The 14,246-nt window shown below is 45.8% G+C and overlaps 1 pseudogene; it reads right to left on the bottom strand.

The window, feature by feature from the left end:
• LOC121857276 overlaps positions 1-11,292 on the bottom strand; it is a 22,842-nt pseudogene extending 11,550 nt beyond the window's left edge.
• Positions 11,293-14,246: the final 2,954 nt, after the last annotated feature.

Below are 14,246 nucleotides of genomic sequence, written 5' to 3'. Positions count from 1 at the left end.
TAAAAAGGGTTAGTAAAGGGGGGAGAAGGAGTAGGGGATAAAAAAAGAGGGGAATAAGGGGGGAAGGAGGTGCCCTTGAGTACTGTACGGTAGGTGTTGAATTTCTCTCTCTCTCTCTCTCTCTCTCTCTCTCTCTCTCTCTCGTGTGTTTTGGATGGTGAAAAATGTGAAAGAAGGAAGAGTAAAGTAAGTGTGACGAGAAGAAAGAAAGAACGGAAGAAAATAATGGAAGGAAGTGAGTAGACGTGTAGATGAGCCATTCAGAACACGTCTAGGAACCACCAGGTCGTCTTAATTCCCTTCGTCACTAACTTCTTCAAACAAACACCAAAATTACAACCTATTAATCCGAGTTGTATAATTGAGTCAAAAGAATCGATATAATTTATTTGTTTATTATCATTCTTAAATCGTCTATATAATTACCTGAAATTATTATACATTATTTTATTTTTTTTATTTTATGAGTGAAGACCAGGTGTAGAGGCAGGTTACAGTGATATTATTAGCAGGTTAGGTTAGGCTAGGTTGGATTAGGTTAGATTTGGTTAGGTTAGGTTAGGTTTAGTGAGGGAGGTTATTAGTGGCCACTTAGCCTCCGTCCCACGTGGAGGTAGCGGCTCTCTCTGCCCCTGTTCCCCCTCTCGGCTCCACAGTTTGTTGTTGTTGTAGGGAAGGCGGAGGCGGCGGCACCTGAGTCATGGTGGCCGAGGGGGTGGAGGGTTGGGGAGGGGGTAAGGGTGAGAGGGAGGTGTCAGAGTGGTGTTGAGGAGGTATTAAGGTAACTGATGACTGTACTGTGGAAGTGTTGAAATACTTAAATAGTATTAGGTCAGTGATGTATAGTATTGGAATGCCTTTAGGGGAGCTTAAGGGTGTTGGGAGGTGGCGTGAAAGGTGTTAAGGTATGTAAGAATGTATTTTTGTCATTTAGTCAATATTTCTTACGACTTATTCTCGACACAGCCGTATTATGTCCTACATGTTCAAATATCTTCATCGTAAAAGACCGAACGATTTCGTAAAGTGTTTTCACAAGAATGTCATATCAGAGTGGGGGCGTCGTTAAGCTCAGACCTCGTAAGGAGTTTGTAAATACTGTTGTACGTCTTGTTGTGTCAGGTGAGTGAGTTGAGGATGGTGTAGGAGGGATGAGGTGTGGATAGAGGCACCCATGTGTATCCATATTGTGTGAGGACGAGGGGTGAGGGTGAGGGGTGAAGGGGAGAAAAGGGGAAAGAGAGAGAGAGAGGGTTTGATGTGGCTGCAAATGAGAGAATGAGAGACATGTTATTTATTGAAATTGAAAAGAGAAAAATGGAAAGAAGAAGGTGGGTGAGGTATAAGAAAAGGAAGGAAGCAGAGAAAGATTAGAATAACTTGGGGAGATCATAGTATAGGAAAGATGACGAAGGAATACTAGGAAACAGAGGGAATAAGAGAAGAGATGAAGATGACGAAGGGTGTAAGAGGAGGGAGAGACAGAGAGAGGAAGCTGTTAGTCTACGAGAAAATGAGGAGAAAGAAGGTGGGTAGGAGGAAGGAGGGGGAGGAAGACAAGATGACAGACGAGGTGTGAGGTACTGGTGCCACCCTCCTAGACACGGCGACAGTCTCCTCCTCCTTCTCCTACACCAGGTCGTGACTCTCCATGTATAACAGGTGATGATGGTCGGTTACCCTCATGCAGTATTCAGTATCATCACCAGCTACTGACGAAGGTGACCACCAACCAGGCCATCTTTCGATATAATGATGCTGTGATGCCTCCTCCTTTCATCTCCCTTTCTCCTCATCCCCTCCCTTTACTCTCTTCCCCTCTCCCTTCCCTTACCCCCTTCCTTTTTCCCCACTCCATTTCCCCTTCCCTATTTCCCACCACCTCCTTTGTCCCCTCAATTTCACGTCCCCTCAACTTCCCTCCTCCCCTGTCTCTCTCCCCCCCCCCCACTTCCCCCTCCCTCAGAGTAGCGAGTGTTAGTGGACTAGTGAAGTGTTATGACTGACAAACACAGCTGGATGGCAAGTCTTCGTGGTAATAACTTAAAGACCTGATGTGTGTGTGTGTTTTGGATGGACGTTTGACCTTTTGTGAGAGGCGGTGTGTTGGTGGTAGTATATAATAGTGGTAATAGTTGTTGATGTAGTAATAGTTGTTGTTGTAGTAATAGTTGTTGTTGTTGTAGTAATTGTTGTTGTTAGTAAAGGTGTTTTGTTGAGTTACTATGTCTTAATTGCTTATTCCTTTAATACCTTATCCATATATATATATCACTCTAACACACCCACACACACACACACACACACACCAGCTGGGAGGAACACGGTAGCCAGGCTGGTGTTGTCATTGCATTAAGTAAATCAACTTCGTGTGTGTGTGTGTGTGTGTGTGTAAGTAAAGAGATAAAAATTTTAATACATCCTAAAATAAATCATCCTAAAATAAATCCCCCAATACTAAATAAATTCTGTACTTACGTTAATCAAATAAATTAATATACACCTCAATATAAAAACAGTAGAAATATACATACATATAACCCCAGTACATGTATATAGTCACAGAATATATACATAACCATGGTATATAATCAAATTACATAACATTCAAGTATATCATAATAATCTCGGAATATCACAAACTATCACAACCGATCTTAAACGTGACGTAATGGTTTGTTTACGTTTGTGACAGCTTGGGAGAGGTTAGTTGGCAGGTTTATTGTTTGCACCCACAATAAGTTGACCCTTCCTATCAATATCCCTCTAAGACTAATTATAACCTGAGAGCAAGTTGTTTTCTTTTTGTTTACATTGTTTTGTTTGTTTGTTTGTATTAACGTTTGTCTTGTTTGTTTATAGATGTTGATAATTGACTTGTAGGGGGAGGTGAGAAGGACAGGTGTGATGTAGGGGAGGGCAGGTGTGGTGTAGGGGAGGTGAGGAGGACAGGTGTGATGTAGGGGAGGACAGGTGTGGTGTAGGGGAGGAAAGGAGGACAGGTGTGATGTAGGGGAGGGCAGGTGTGGTGTAGGGGAGGACAGGTGTGGTGTAGAGGAAGAAGAAATTACAACAGGTGAAGTAAAGAAAGGAAGGTATTAACTCTCGTGGTATTTTTATTAGTCTACCGTCAAGGCCAACACTCGTTTTCTTTATGCTCCGCCTCGACTGTGGAGCATATAGCGATTTTTCTCCTGTCTGTCTGTCTGTCTGTCTGTCTGTCTTTTCTTACGATTGTGCCATTGGATATACGTATGAGCTATTTTCTTATAATTTTAGCCAAACCATTGTGAAATTTGAATCGTACGTGATTAGAGAGAGAGAGAGGGGGGAGTCAGTGAGGGCGTCTTAACATGAGGAGGATTACAAGGGTGTTGAAGGGCCATTAGTTACAGGCGAACTCGAAAGCGAAACCCGACTCTGAATATTTATACAGGAAAAAAAAAAAAAGAAGAAAAAATGGAGGATTTGGTTTCGTTAGGATAGGTTTGGTTTGGTTAGGTTAGGTTAGGTTTGGTTAGGTTAGGTTAGAGTATGTTAGAGATTCGATGAGGTTAGGATTAGGTGAGGTTAGTCTGTGTTTAAAGGCGGGTTAGGTTTTAATAGGTGTCAGTTAGGTTAAGTTTCATAAAGTTAGGTTAGATTAGGTTAAGGTATTTTTTTTGGGGGGGTCAGGTTTCAGGTTAGTTTGGGTTAGGTTAGGTTGGCGCAAGTTAGATTAGATTAGGTTATCAATAAGTTAATTAAGTTAAATCTGCTCTTTAAAACCAGCAGAGTGATTAAGTCTCTTCATTGTGAATAATAATGTGTGTGTGTGTGTGTGTGTGTGTGTGTGTGTGTGTGTGTTTGTTTGTGTGTCTGGGTGGGTGTGTGTGGGTGGGTGAAGGCACTACCCGGCCACCGCCTCATTTGTCATGACCTAACGCCCTTAGCTCCGGTTACTGCCACGGGGAGGAGGAGAAAGAACCCAGGGAAAGAAGTCAAGTTCACCCTAACACTCTTGTACCACTCACCCTCTTCCTCACACCCTTCTCTCACCCTATCCCTCACACCCTTATCTCTCACCCTATTCCTCACACCCTTATCTCTCACCCTATTCCTCTCACCCTTATCTCTCACCCTATTCCTCTCACCCTTATCTCTCACCCTATTCCTCTCACCCTTATCTCTCACCCTATTCCTCTCACCCTTATCTCACCCTCTTCCTCACACCCTTATCTCTCACCCTCTTCCTCACACCCTTATCTCTCACCCTATTCCTCCTCTGCCTCCTTAGTATGTCGTGTGTATGAGGCAGCAACGTGGATCTCAAATCACCGGTGAAGAAAAACCCAAAATAATATGGTGAATCTTGGCTGAATATCTACTGTGCTGATGGGTCACCTATGGGAAATTTTTAGTGTTTTAGTTAGAATTCGTAAACACCCCCAACTATCCCCCCCCCCTCCTCCTCCCCAACTCCCACCCTCCACCTCCTCCTCCTCCCCAACTCCCCCTACCCCCCTCCTCCTCCCCAACTCCCACCCTCCCACCTCCTCCTCCTCCCCATTCCCACCCCGACGGATGCCTATGTCAGGAATCCTACACAACGATACCACAACACAAATTCCTCTAAGAACCCCACAAACTATGACCACTCCACACATCACTATACAACCGAGACATCACAACTTGCACCACAATATGGATTCAAACAACATTCATGGTAGTGGGTCATTTATATACTGTTGGCGACAAGGCTAAAATAATCTCGACCCATAAATACTGTTGATGAAGAGGGTGGCTAATAACGAGGCGGTACAGCGGGTTAGACTGAGGGGTGACATTTGGACGTGAAGAGGCTGATAGTGTGGTGAGGTAGAACTGTGATGTGTGTGTTGTGTTATGACAGGTGTGGTGGTGGCTCAAAGTGTGTGTGTGTGTGTGTGTGTGTGTGGCAGATAAAACTTATCATCGTGTGAGCTTCACCTGTATTGTGGTATTGGTGGGGTTGAGTCTATGTACCTTACCTGGTCTATACCTTACCTGGTCTATACCTTACCTGGTCTATACCTTACCTGGTCTATACCTCATTATTGTCACCGCCACCACCACATTATCGCTCTTAAGTACCCAATTCATTACTCATCCCACCTACACACACCCACCCGACCCACTTCCCACCCGACCCACCCCCCACCCGACCCACCCCCCACCCCAGCACCACAGACCACAATAACCACACTATAAGCTTCACTATATATTCACTTTAGTACCCGTGTGGTTTATGCCGTCATTCTTGTAAGCTTCGTCTCTAGTGAAGGATTATAATATACTTAATGTTAATCCCTCTTGACCCTCTCCTGTATCTAATCCCTCCCTAATCCCCCCTCCCCCCCCAATCCTCACTTTAACAGTCACTTGAGTGGTGGATTTTTCAGCAGTATCGGATTTATTACGTGGATTATTTAAATTCTGATTATCGTAATTTTTTTTTAGAGATGAGATAATGTATATCATTTTATTTGTCTTGCTATATATTATACAGCATCACACACACACACACACACACACACACACACACACACACACACACACACACACACACACACACTCTCTCTTTCTCGAATCCTGTCGTCGACCATATTTGTACAGGTCAGATCCTATACCCTCCTGTGACCTCCCTGCCCGTTTAATTGTCCCCGGGCGGCCTTGGCACGCAGTTACGCCCATTCCCGAACAGATTTATACCAGTTTTAACACATATGTCAATGGCGGTGTTGTAACGAGGAGAGAAAAGTAGAAGGTCTTGATTTTTGTGTTCAGGTTGGTTATGGGGGCATGGTGGTGTTCCTCAAGGTAGTTGTCGATACCTGATGAAGTTTGACCAAGTGATTCCCAGGATGATTGACGATCTCTTTGGTGGTGATAGTGGTGGTAGTGATGGTGTTGATGATAGTGGTGGTGTTGGTGGTAGGAATGGTGATGGTGTTGGTGGTGTTAGTGGTGTTTGTGTTGTGTGTGTCGCTGTAGAAAGTTAGGGTAGGTGTGGATGGGTAAATAGCTAGGAGTGTGAGTTAGTGGTTGTGATAGATTAAGGAGGTGAACCGTGAGTGTGTGTCTGGAGGGGGGTGGGGGTGTGGAGGAAGGCGGGGGTGTGGAGGGAGGTGGGGGTGTGGAGGGGGGTTGGGGGTGTCCTCTCCTGGATTACCCTAAGTGACGACACACTATACTCTCCTGACCCTGAACCTAACTTAACCCTAGTCTGACCTAATCTAATCTAACTTAAACCTAACCTAACACGACTTAATATTGCCGAATCAATCAATCCCCAACCTCCCTCTCTTCTCCCCACCTCCCTCTCTTCTCCCCACCTCCCTCTCTTCTCCCCACCTCCTCTCTTCCCACCTCTCTCTTCCTACCTCCCTCTCTTCTCCCCCACCTCCTCTCTTCTCCCCAACCTCCCTCTCTTCTCCCCACCTCCCTCTCTTCTCCCCACCTCCCTCTCTTCTCCCCACCTCCCTCTCCTCACTACCTTCCTTGTACTCTACTGTTGATGATGTTTATACTCCCCAGTACTGAGAAATGACTCCTCCTCCTCCTCCTCCTCCTCCTCCTCCTCTTCTTCCTCCTCCTCCTCTTCTCCTACATCTTCCTCTTTTCCCCTTTGTCTGTTATCACCATCGTCACTGTTGATTCATTTTTATTTTATTATTATTATTCTCTTTATTATAAACAGGTGAAATTGATGAATTACCAGGTAAAAAATATAGATTAACAGGTAGAATATTTTAACAGGTAGAATTAATAGATTACCAGGTAGAATAGATTACCAGGTAGAATAGATTAAGTGGTAGAATAGATAGATTTATGGATAGGTTTCTATTTTTAAGCGTGACCATCGATTCGAAACAGGTGAAATGAATCGAGTTGACGCTGCGTGTCCAATTGATCCTGGAAATGGATTTGGGAAAAGGTTTAAAATTGTATTGAATAGCCAGGTAGCCGCCATGGGTCTTATTGGTGTACCCCGCGTGTCCATTTGTCACCAATAATCCCGTAGCCTCTGCGTATAGCCTTCAGGGACCAGAATAGCGTAGCCCGCGTTTCCAAAATGTCGACAAAAACGTCAGGTGCGCGGTAATGAGGTTCCTCCGTCACCTGGGGGCAGCACGACGCCGCCCTCCTCACCAACGACTTCCAGGACGAACGAACGCCAGTGTGTCCTAACCTGGCGGAGGCGCTGAAGGTGGTGGTGCATGTATATCTTAACATGCCGCTAGGTAAATAAGGTTTTGTATGATGATTTAAGTAAGATAAGTCTTCTGTATTTTTTTATCTGTTTAGCTTTTTTTAGTATCTACAGTACGAATAAATAGCTAAGCTAGATACTGTTTTTATGTAGGATTTGTTTACTGTTATTTGGCTTTACTTTGACTGTCTATTGTTTCATAAATACTCAACTAATATAAACAGAATATATCCACAACAGGGAAAATATTGCATAAATTGATATTCTTGTTTACTTTGGCGAGCGTTCGTGAGTTGTGAATCCGTATCCATCCTGGGGTACATCAGAATCCTCCCTCCTCCTCCCCCCTCCCCTCCCGTTTTTACAAGGCCTGGCGGATAGCATTAGATATCGCGTGTGTGTGTGTGTGCGTGTGTGTGTTTGTTTTATATTGGTTACGGGAATTACCTACCAGTTACGGCTTGTTGTGTGGCAGGTAATGTATCACTGAGGAGGTTGGGTGTTGTGATAATGGTGTACACATGCAGGTATAAACGGGTGCTTCCATGGGCGTACATGACTGTGTGCGTGTGTGTGTGTGATCCTTGCGTCGCTAGATACAATTCGTGTCATTACTGTGAGATATGCTTTTACCCTCCACCTCTAACCTTCTAATTCTCCTCCTCACCTCGACCTCCTCCACCTTTACTACCCCCTTTCCTTTAACCTTCACCTCCTTCCCACCTTCTTTCCCACCAACCTCTGCCCCACATACTTGAACCCCCCCCCCCTCCTTCCCCTTCCACTCGTCCCTTTACTTCTTAAGGCAACTCCGTCCTCCACACCTCACACTACCCTCCACTGCACCCCACCCCTTTCCCTTCACGTTCTTCCCTTCATTCACCTTACCTCCACCACACTTCCTCCCACCATCTCTCCCTCTCTCTACACTTCCTTGTCCCTCACCCCCCCTCCCCCCCACCCACATGCCCTGAACACAAGCACCGCCTCCTACCCACCTGCTGTACTCGGCATCCCAGGTGTGGGAGTGATCTCAGAAACCTCATGAACCCACCCACCAGTGAAATGAGGTTATCCTTCCTCCTCCCCCTTCCACCCCCCTTCTCCACCCCCCCCCCTCCCCTTCTCCCCTTCCCCTCCCCTCTCCTATGCTCTTTCTCTCACTTCTCCCTTCCTCCTTGTGTCTTTCATCTCTTCTTAACTCTTTTCCCCTCTGTCATGTCTTTTCCTTTATTATCCCCCATCCAGCTTCTCCCCTTTCATCTCTTTTCTCTGCTTCCTCCCTCTTAGCCCCCCTCCCCATCAGTCGTCTCCCTTGTCTAGTTAACAGAATACTCCCCTCCTTAACTAGCAGCACCTTCGCCTCGTGGCTGCCCGCTGGTCTACTCTATTAAATTGACTGAGGGGGGAGCTTAGTGTTGGAAGGGGAGGGGAGATGGGGTGTAGATAGAGCATAAGGAATGGGAGGGGGGTATAACGAACTGGGGGTTGAGAGGAAGGGAGGATATGTAGGAGGAAGGGGAGATACGAAAGGAGAGAATGGAGGAAGGACTGACAAGGGGGAGGAGGAAGGGAGAGGAAAATGGTGACTTTAGGAAGGGAGTCACATCACACCGTCAGGAGCAGCACCACCACCACCACCAGCTACACGATATCACACAGCAGGAAAGAAATGCAACCACACACACACACACACACACACACAACACACAGAAGCCTTGAGTGTCTTAGTCAGAGACCGAACCACAGTCCCGCGTTGCCACCTTGTTGACATAGTGAGCTAATAGTCCTTTACAGATACTCGGATTCCAAAGGTTAAGTTATCCTAAGATTATTAAACAAATCCTGGTTAAATTTCCTCTAAATATTTGGATAATCTTAATAACTAATGTCTCGTGTATGTTGATTTTAATAGATTTTTTTGTTTCTATTTACATTTGGTCCCTAGGTTAGGAGGATGTAAGTCATCGTACTCCGAGGGTTGTCATTGTAGTCAGGGGGTTAAATCATCATACCCAAGGGATTCTCATCGTACTCTGGGTTTTTCTAGCACTCAAGGGGTTAATTCATCATACTCAAGGGGTTAAATCATCATACTCAAGGGGTTAAATCATCATACTCAAGGGGTTAAATCATCATACTCAAGGGGTTAAATCATCATACTCGAGGGGTTAAATCATCATACTCAGGGGTTAAATCATCATACTCAAGGGGTTAAATCATCATACTCAAATGTTTAAAAATAAATAGTAGTATAATAGCGTACAAGTTGTTGATAAATAGATAAGGATTAGATAAATGAATAAACAAGTCAAGGAAGATGAATCACAAGCCGATGAGTATAATAACTAGCGCTTGTTTATCTCTGACGTCACTCTTACATCTATGACGTCACCAGGAGGAGTATGCACGTCACGTATAGCAAATGTGTGTTTATACGGGTGTGACAGATGTTTAGTTGTGTTTGTATGTTGTATTAATGTGTGGATGTATGTGTGTGTGTTGCTAGAGTCATGATGGATGTGTAGGAATAATTCTGAATGTATATATTGTGACGGAGTAGAGAATTTAGTGATGTGTGTATGTGTGTATGTATGTATGTAATCTACTTAACATTTGCTCAGCGTCATTCTCTCAACCCTGTCAGCGAAAATAGTAATCCTGTAGGAATTTAAGAAAGGATAAGGCAAGCAAGAGTCGCTGGTGTTGGATACTCAGTGATGGATATCCTACGAGGATATCCTCCACGTCTGGCGGCCTAATTATCACTCCTAGTCCGCCTCCTGGGAGTGGTTGAGTCCTGCGTTGCGTTACCTAATTTCTCCCGTTTATTTGGCCAGATTTTAAAGACAGATTTTAAGTGTTTGGATTTAAAGGCTGATTTTAAAGTGCTTGGGATTTTAAAGACATATTTAAAAATGTTGGGGATTTTATTGACAGATTTTTTAAGTGTTGGGGATTTTAAAGTGTTATGGATTTAAAGGCAGATTTTAAAGTGTTGGAGATTTTGTCTTAAATCCTTTTATTCTTTGTTAAGACTTACCATATTCACAACTCCCGGATTCGTGGACTGACGGACATACAGACGGGAAGCCTGTGGGAGGGTAACACAAATACTCTTTATTCCTGTTGGTTATCCTTGAGGCTGTAGGATCGTTTGAGAAGGACAAGGTAAACAGTTGTCACGCTAAACTCTTGTTGTTTTGAAGACTAGTCGGTAATCCTTCCAGTGTCGTAAGTTCACCCTAACACGTGACTTGCTCAAGACTTGGGACAATCTTTAGGGTGTCCTCATCTCACCCCAACGCTGTTTAGATAACGATTTGGTAATCTCTGATGTGTTTTGGGGTTCGCCCTTACGTTCATCCTCGCTCGGTAAGGGAGACATCCACATGCCATAGAAGGGAGAACCAGCTCCTTTTCTCCCTTGTCTCCCTGTCTCGTGCGTCCGGATTGTCTTGTTTATCACGCCCACGCCCCTCTTCTATGTCACGCCCACGCCCCTCTTCTATGTCATGCCCAAGCCTAGTAGAGGAGATCCACACACGACTTTTATTTGACAACTATGACTACAGGTGTTGTATGGAGGACACCCACTGTGGGGGGGGGGGGAGGAGGGAACTGTGACATTGTCGGTGTATTGTTGTTTGTCTTGGTTATAGTGATAGTAGGTTGTTTGTCGGTAGTCGTAATAGATGGTATACAGTATAGGAAGGTTGTTAGTAGTTGTGATAGATAGATAGATAGATAGATACCACCATCCAGTCACTGTTACACACAAAATGTCTTCTCAACCTAACCTAACCTAACCTAACCTTTACATTATGACACCCAGCAGGAGGGGGACACGAACACGCTTTATAGGGCAGGAACACTTTCACGCCCCCGCCCTCTTGTTTTATGACGCCCACGCGTGTTATGTGAGACGCCCATTCACCAAATATAGAGAAGCAGTAGCAGTTACGCCCACGTCCTCGCTCTTCTGACGCCCGTACCATGTGTTTTCTATTAACATCCACGCCCACCCGTCCAGCAAGAGTGACGCACACGCCCGCACACATAGAGGACAACTAGCCACTCGTGTCATATGTTTCTTATTAAGTTCACCAGCACCTCACGCCCTCCCGACCACCAGTAGAAACCCCCCACACGCCCCTCCCCTCCCCACACTCACAGACTCCCCTCACCTGCATTCCCTCACCCACAATCACCTTCACGTCCTATAGCGGAAACACCCTCAGGTAGATCGCCTGCGGTAAAGTCCCTTTCTCATCCTGCGGCTTCCCCTTCCGCTTCACCTGACCCGCCCTGGTGCAGGTGGTGGTCACGTTAACCGTACTGTGCGCTCTCTCTCTCTCTCTCTCTCTCTCTCTCTCTCTCTCTCTCTCGTTAACTTAATCAGATGTATCCTAACTTGATTTAACTTCACCTCACCGCACTTGATATAACCTGACAGCCTAACGTGACGACCTATTCTAATTTAATCTGACCTAACCTAACCTACCACCCACCCACCCCCACCCACCTACACCCACCAACCCACCCAACCCACCCAGTCATCTTGCACAATCACTATACTAAAGAATTCTCTCTATATCGCTCCATTATTTCACAAGGCATCGTATTGTTTCACCTTGGAGGAGGACAAACTACCTTACGTGTATCAGTGAATCCGGGGTCAGAGGTTCTCGAGTAGGAGGTCGAGGCTTCAGATAGGGCTGCTCCTTGTGCCCGTCTTGTGGGTATCTGTCGGGGGCCCTGGTGGTGGGGTTGACTTGGGGGCCCTGATGGTGAGGTGGGGGCTCTGGTGGTGGGGTTGGAGGCTGGGGTGGGGGCCTATTGGTGGGGTTAGGGGTCCTGATGGTGGGGTTGGGGGCCCTGATGGTGAGGTGGGGGCTCTGGTGGTGGGGTTGGAGGCTGGGGTGGGGGCCTATTGGTGGGGTTAGGGGTCCTGATGGTGGGGTTGGGGGGTCTGATGGTGGGGTAGGGGGCTGTTAGTGGGTTGACTTAGGGGCCCTGATGGAGGGGTTGACTTAGGGGCCCTTGAACTCTGGTCTACACGTGGCTGGGAAAATGACTTTTTTTCACCATCTCCAGTTTCCCAGAAATTTAATCCCATTTTGTTTTTTGTTGTTCTGCCCCTTCTCCTTTATTCTTGTTTGTCTTTATTCCTATGTTTTTTCTTCTTTATATCGTCTTCTTCATTATCAATCTTTCTTCCTACTTTACTGCTGTCTTTCCCCACCTCTTCTTCTGTCTTTCTTCACTTCCTGCTCCTCTTCTTCTTTATCTTCCTGCTCCTCTTCTTCCTTCTCTTCCTCCTCTTCTCTCTCTTCCTCATAATCATATTCCTTTTCTATCTCTTCTTTGTTTTCTTATTTCTTTTCTTTATCTTTATTTCCTTATTTTTTTTCTTTCTTCAATGAATTGTTTTTCATTTTTTTCATTGCATTTGTTCTTTTGTTTTATTTAATTTCTCTTCCCTTTAAATTTTTGTATAATTTTCTCTCTTTATCGGCGTCACAATGGGAGGGGGAAGGGGGAGAAGGGGGAAAGGGAGGAGGAAAGAATAGACAGGAAGAGGGAGAAGGTCGATTGAGGTGAAAGAAAGAAAGAAACAGGAAGGAGAGAGAGGGGTTAGTGAGAGAGAGAGAGAGAGAGAGAGAGAGAGATAAATAAATGAGTAAAATGAAGGTGAATGAGGAGAGAGAGTAGGAGGAGGAAACTAACTTGTACTCATTATGTACTTGTAATACTCGCTAGGTACTCAGGGATGGACTCGAATGATGTGTTTGTTTACCTCCCTCCCACCTGTTCATTAGTACGGAGGATCGTATGTATGTTATGGTTTATTATTAATGTCACTTGTCACCCTTGATCCTCAGCTCGTCTTGAAGGTTCAGTATGTTGTAATATTATTTATTTATGGACGTCCGACCCTCACACAAGTACCTGAGTTATCCCTGGAGTGTTTAATGTTTCAGAAGGATTTGTTTGAGTTGGTTCAGTGGCACAGAAATACATGGGCGGATCCTACGGTATCCTGTGTTACGAATGGGATTACTTTAGCAGGCATTAGTGTTTACTGGATGTTAAAAGGAATTACTCAGGTAAATCCTACAGTCTCCTGCGTTGCAAAGGAACATCACTCAAGTGTTGCTGAAGGGCTAAAGCAGATCTTACGTTACAAGAGGATACGACCAGATCCCACCGTCACCCCCTGATGTAGAAGTAGTTGAGCAGATAGATCCTGCAGTGTCGTGGATTGCAAAGAGGACTTGAGCAGACCACAGACTCTCAGGGGCGTTGCAGAAGTAGTTAAGCAGCTCCTATAAACAATTATGATGGGGGGAGGCTGACGCAAAAGAGGTTATGACAGAGGACGACAAAAAGTGAGTAGGACGAGGAGCTCAGTCAGTTATGAGCGGTGAGGGAGGGAGGCGAGGCGTTGGAGGCCATACATCATACGCTGGTACAAACACTCGCTGGACGGGTTTACTGCCTCGACATGGTGACGCTGCTGCCCACAGTTGTTACCCTCCAGGACCCTTACCTCCCGTCCTTCTATCCCCCACCCCCCACACCTCGCTACCTTCACTTCCTAGCATTATCAGCCGTCACCTGCACCCCCCTCCCCCCCACCGTCCCTACCACTCCCCCCACCGTTCCTACCACTCTTCACCGTTCCCACTCTGACTGTTCCCACCACACTCAATCGTTCCTACCACTCCACTGTTCCTACACTCACCGTTCCTACCACACTCCACCACCGTTCCTACCACCCCTCACCGTTCCTACCAATCACCGTTCCTACCAATTCCTTCACCGTTCCTAACACCCTCCCAATCGTTCCTACCACACCCCTACCGTTCCTAACACCACACTCCCCTCACTGTTCCTACCACTCCTCCTACCGTTCCTACCACTCCCCTCACGGTTCCTACCACTCCCCTCACCGTTCCTACCACTCCCCTCACCGTTCCTACCACTCCCCCACCGTTCCTACCACTCCCCG

Source organism: Homarus americanus, unplaced genomic scaffold, assembly GCF_018991925.1.
Source record: "Homarus americanus isolate GMGI-L3 unplaced genomic scaffold, GMGI_Hamer_2.0 scaffold20465, whole genome shotgun sequence".
Classification (NCBI taxonomy): domain Eukaryota; kingdom Metazoa; phylum Arthropoda; class Malacostraca; order Decapoda; family Nephropidae; genus Homarus; species Homarus americanus.
Note: the sequence above shows the minus strand (reverse complement) of the source record. Positions and strands in the feature narration are given on the sequence as shown.